Genomic DNA, 6,000 nt, shown 5'->3' with positions numbered 1-6,000 from the left:
CGCCCAAGCTACTCTCAGGTCAAGTACATACCAAATATAGTTATGAACTTAGACACCTTGTCCAACAATATCTTCTCTTTAGAAAAGTGTTTAGCTACTAGTCAATGAAGTCAATCATATTAAGACATGCTCTTCTTCTTCTTCTTCTGATATACGTGAAATTCCACAAAACGTTGCCTCGACTGATTCCAAGCTTGACTTGATCTTGGAAAAGTTATCTGGTTCAAATGACAGGCCACCTGAACGATATGGGGAAAAGGTAGACAAGACAAGATCAAGTCAGTCTTATCATAAATCAAAATCCAAACTCACAAAATGAGTTTGAGAATAGGAGAAAAGAGAAATTAGATTCACTCGAAAAAATGGCTACTAATGCAAGATTAAAAGCTCAACAAAACAGAGAAAAGATGGTAGAAATAGAAAATGAGCTCATTTGACAGCAAGGGATCAAGGATCTAGCTCTAAAAGTTCCAAGAAGGAAAGTTATTTACATCACCAAACTTGTCACCATATTAGAACCAATTGCTCAACCAAAGCTTCCTCAAACTGATCCTAAGGATAGAGGACAACAGAAGATTGTCGTCAGGTCTAAGAAGGATTTAGCTAAAGAAGCTCAAATAGAAATTGATGAGTTCAAAACTCTTAGATCGAATAGATCTTTCACAAGTGCCACAAAAGTAATCAAACAGTTTAAGATCAATACGAGAATGAACACATAAAAGAATCAAACTTATGCTTATGATTCAAAACTGAGTCACGCCTCAGCAGAGCTCGATGAAGAACTTCCGTTGTAGAGGCGAGCTAGGGTTTTCAAAAGAATGAAGCGAAAACAATAATAGCGATAACATCTAAGTATGCATGCATGCAGCTTATATACTAAACCCTAATACAAAATTATGCACGGCTGGACTGGCCCAATACCGACATTCTAACTAGGCTATGGACCGAACCCATGATGCAACCCAATAGACTCAACAATCTCCCCATTTGCGTCAAATGAGGTGAGAGATTATTTCTTCTGAGCAGGCCTCACTGTCTTTATAACTTTAAACAGACGAGGAATAATGGCAAGAAGAGTCTATTTTAACTGAATGTACCACCTCAGCAGCACTATTCTGGTCGCACCTCTGAATGATCTCCAAGAAATGCTCAAGACAAGTCGTCGAGAAGAGGTGTTTGTCAACAAGAGCGAACAGACAATTTTGACCTTCGCCCGTGAGAAACATAAACGTGTCATACATTGAATCTATCTTCCCCTTGATCATGTTATTGACATTGCCAGCTCTGCCCATGGTCTTGATCGTTGGTCGCTTGTGTATGGGAAAGGCAATCTCCTAGTCCATCTTTGCTACCTCATGTGTCACAACTAGAAATTTTGTGCCATGTAATCTATACATTCAAGTTAATGTGAGTCAAAAACTTCAATCAAATACAACATGCTAGTACTACAAATAGTCATCAAACAATTGGAAACCCTAGAAGTCCTTGTTAAGTCCATTTTGGATTAGGACTCCCCTATTGGATCCAAATGGACCAATAAGCTTCCAATTAGACTATCATGGGCTTAGAACCCTAATTGGACTCTAAGTGGACCCATATTTATTTATTTCAACATTTTAGGTCATGTTGGGCCTAGAATGAAATGGATTAAGAGCCTTGATACATGAATAACCTAAACTAGTTCAAGAAAAACATAAAAATCCTACTACACTCCTTTAGACTTAAAACACACCCTAATTAACACTAATATTGGGCTTAGGAGCAAAAAGCCCAAAAATTTCCTTTTCCTTCCATGTTTTCGGCCCACATCAAGCCCAAGAGGAGGGTTTGACTTTCCCATGCCACCTCATTATTGTCCATAGGATCTCCATGCAAGATATTCCCTTTTCCCATGCAAGTATCACTTCAAAATCACCTCACTTCTCTTCTCTCTCTCACTCTCGGCCATACACACATACACCCCCCAAAAATATCTCAACTCTCTCTAGATTCACTCAAGAACACTCCCTTCTTCCCTCCTCAAAAATCTCGAGTTCTAAGAAGCAATCAAGAGGAAATCTCCACAAAATCCTTCATCTAAGGTAAGATTATGCTTGGATCTATGATTTAGATTCTTTTTGTTATCAAAATCCTTTCCTAATCTAAGCAAAAATCGTGACCTTGCATCTTAGAACCATCTCAAACTCGAGATCTACCAAGGAAAGGTGCTAAGGCCAAAAATCATCAAGTTTTCTTCCATCTTTTCTTCCAAGAACCGAAACTACCCCCTAAGGTGAGCTTCATACCCCCTATTTTCTGTTTTTATGAGTTTTGTGGGGGGGGGGGGGAATACAAGTGAAAGTGTAGATCTATATGTGTTTTGTATGCCTTGTATGATTTCCATGCTTATATGTATGCTTTTATGTGTTTTAATGTTGGATCTAGCCATAAAACCCCTCAAAACCGAGATATAACTTATGTGTTATGATTTTAGCTTCAAATATATTTCTACATATAAAGTGATACAAGAAAAATAGCTAAGTGGTTAGCAACAATTTTCTTTAAGCTAAAAACACAAATTTTGGGCCAAAAATGTGAAAAATACAAAATTTAGGGCCCAAATTGACATTTCACAGATTCTGATGGATGAAATGTGCCAAAACAGTTTCCATAAAACTATTTCTGGAATTATATTCAATTAGAGGATTAAAAACATAAATTTCAAGCTTATTGGGCTAAAAATGAAATTTTCGGCCCAATGAGGCCCATTATGCGAATTTTTCTGTTATGGAGGGCCAAAACTGTAACTTTCTGTAAAACAGTGGACTATAAGTGTTCCAAATCCTTTTCAAAGGTTTAAAATGCTTTTTAAATTTAAAAAGGACCAAAGTTGCAAAAAATTTCCAATTTGGGCCAAAATTGTCAAAATTGCGAAAAGAAGGGTTAAAAACCGAGAAAACTGCATTTTCAGGGACTTAAACTGTTTTCTATGAAAAATATGCTGAAAAATATTAATTTCAATAATTTTTGGTGTTAAAATGTCAAGAAAAATAGTTTAAGGACCAAACCGGGAAATATTACACAAAAAGGGTTGAAAATGTAAATTTTACAAATAATGAGGGGCTGAAAACAGAAATATTTCAAGGCTAATTCAATATACACAATTTGATTAAATAATAGCATCGCGACTATCGACGAAATACAACTCATTTCAATACCAAAAGTCGTTGTTAAACGAATTGGCTCGGTCTCGAGCCAATAGAAACCTACAACTACTAACTCTACGACATTACGGTTCATATACATAACGTTTGGAAACTTAACTTACATATGAGTGTGCACAGACGTCTACGCACCATCTTTGGGCCCCACAAGTGTAAAATCTTGTTCGTTGAGCCTAGCTAGCCCAATGACCTGATCTTAAGGCCCGAAGACACATATTTTCTACGAAGTGTTGAGTTTCACCGACTCGGCACAACGTAGAGGGACTTTCAATGGCTTGTATACCACTGGTCCCCAAGGGTCCTTGGTATTGCTAGAAGAGTCTGCATATTTTACGAGGCGGGTCGGGGACCCCTCGCACGCATATTGTCCCCAACCGGTTAATGGAGTCATCGGGGTCTTCGTGACCTCTTTCTCTTCGGATGTGGGACTACACCTAGTCCGGGCAATTGGATAACGCGATTAGTACTGACGACGCCTTCGGGTTCGTTAGTCTATCTACAAACTGAGCGTTTGTGTAACGCGGGTTTGTAGTAAATAATCCTGCTCGAGAACCTTCCAACGTCGCCTGGGACTGACACTATACGCTATGCAATGGTTTCAATGTAACTTCATGTAATTCAAGGAACTAGGAGAACATCGGGTTTTCCTAGGGTTTTCAATACATACAGATTTGAAAAGCATACATCTTCAAGGAACATTTTTTTTTTCAAGTATAGAAACAAACAAGCATACCTATGGATCTTCACAAACGTTTTCAAAAGCTTTCTTTTCAGAAAATATCGGATTTTCTGGTGGTTTTTCAAACAATACAAACATTCGATTTCAAACACTACTTATGAACTCACCAACATTTCATATGTTGACGTTTTTCAAAAATACTTGTATTCTCAGGGAACCAGTGAATCAAGGGAAATCATATCCAGTGACGGTTGCAGTTTATTTATGTATGAATCAAACAATTTAATTTTTGGGAATGTAATGTGTAAACAATGTATGACAATGTAAACACTACTGGTTGTAATATATTAATGCACGGTGACGAATGTTGTTATGTTTCATATATATTCAATGTTATGGTATTCAATTGAGTCACGACAGCCCCCGGACGTTTCCGCCGTCTGGTTCGGGGGTGTGACAGGTTGGTATCAGAGCTTTGTTTATAGTGAACTAGCATGTCGAGCCATACATTGATATGCAACTATAAACCAAAAAGAGGGACTAACATAACTCTGAACAAAACAAGTAAATAAAACACACTTGCTTGCATTAGAAATAAGGACCTAACGCCGAATCAAACACAATAATGCTGGTATCTCGGTTAATTCGGGACTGTTCTTAGTGATACCAAGGAGTGAATGTAGCCTGATCAACTACATTCTCTCCAAGGTAACACTAACACACGTCTTGATGAGATCGGGATAGCCAGGGAACCTAAAACTATACCCTTTATCACCCAAAAAGAGAATGTTTGCTTAGTCTGTATAATAGTCATAGTACCCTAGGAATAATGTTAGCATATTCACGTACTCGCGCAGACAGCATGGCTGGTTTTCATCACCCTGGAGACCCTACTTCCCTAATCAGGGAAACAACGGGTGGCTAGAGGAGGAGGAGGAGCCTGAGGAGGAGCAGCCGGGTATCCAGTTTCATCAGGCCTTAGTAGCTCACGGGATGCTTGTGGATGAGCCGGGAGAGAATCCAGGAGAAGCACACGATGTCGGACCCGACGAATATGTAGACACCGACTACGAATTTGGAGAGATCGACGATGACGACGAGGAGGGTCAGGTCGGGGGCCAGGATTTGACATCCCCAATTTCACGGCCAGAAAAGACCAATTTGTTTATGCTTGTTTTATAAATCAGAGTGATCGTTTAAAGAAAACGGTTGCGGAATTTGTTCCCAAAATAAAATATGATAACCATTTATCAAAACATTTCTCAAAGAGAATGTATTTCCGTTAAATAATAAAACCTCGGGATGTCATGTTCCGATACAGACCAAAAGCATAAACATTATAAATAGACCTTACAATAGTTATTCAACTACTGATCTATAGTCCAAAACCTCTCGTCAAGTCCACCAACTTATACTCTTGTGTCATTAACTGTAATGCAAAGAAAACTGAGTGGGTCAGGCTTGGGAGCCTGGTGAGCATATAGGGTTTTCATCCCACAATGTTATATCATATATTTATAAATATAGAACATTCAAACCTGCACAATTTCACCATATAAAGACAACTCTTAACCCACCCCATTGATCCTCACAATGACACGATCTAAACTCTCGCATCTAATATTTTTCCTCTTTACCTGATCCCTACTCATGGATCTAAAACTACCCGATCCATACCCACGGATCTAAAACTACTTGATCCATACTCACGGATCTAAAACTACCTCCTGATCTGATCCATACTCCCGGATCAATAATTGTACCCAATCCATACTCCCGGAATAGGGACAATTAACTATACCTTAATCATGATCTGATCCATACTCCCGGATCTATAACTGTGCCCAATCCATACTCCCGGACTAGGGACAATTATCTTAATCTTAATCCATATCTGATCCATACTCCCGGATCTATAACTGTGCCCAATCCATACTCCCGGACTAGGGACAATTAACTTAGTCTTAATCCATACTCCCGGACTAATAGCAAGTTTATCTCTTTACCTGATCCATACTCACGGATCTAAAACTAACCTCTAAATCTGATCCCTACTCACGGATCTAAACTGACCTCTTGATTTGATCCCTACTCACGGATCTAAACTAACCTCTTGAT

The sequence above is a fragment of the Lactuca sativa genome, chromosome 3 (genome assembly GCF_002870075.4).
Source record: "Lactuca sativa cultivar Salinas chromosome 3, Lsat_Salinas_v11, whole genome shotgun sequence".
Classification (NCBI taxonomy): domain Eukaryota; kingdom Viridiplantae; phylum Streptophyta; class Magnoliopsida; order Asterales; family Asteraceae; genus Lactuca; species Lactuca sativa.
Note: the sequence above shows the minus strand (reverse complement) of the source record.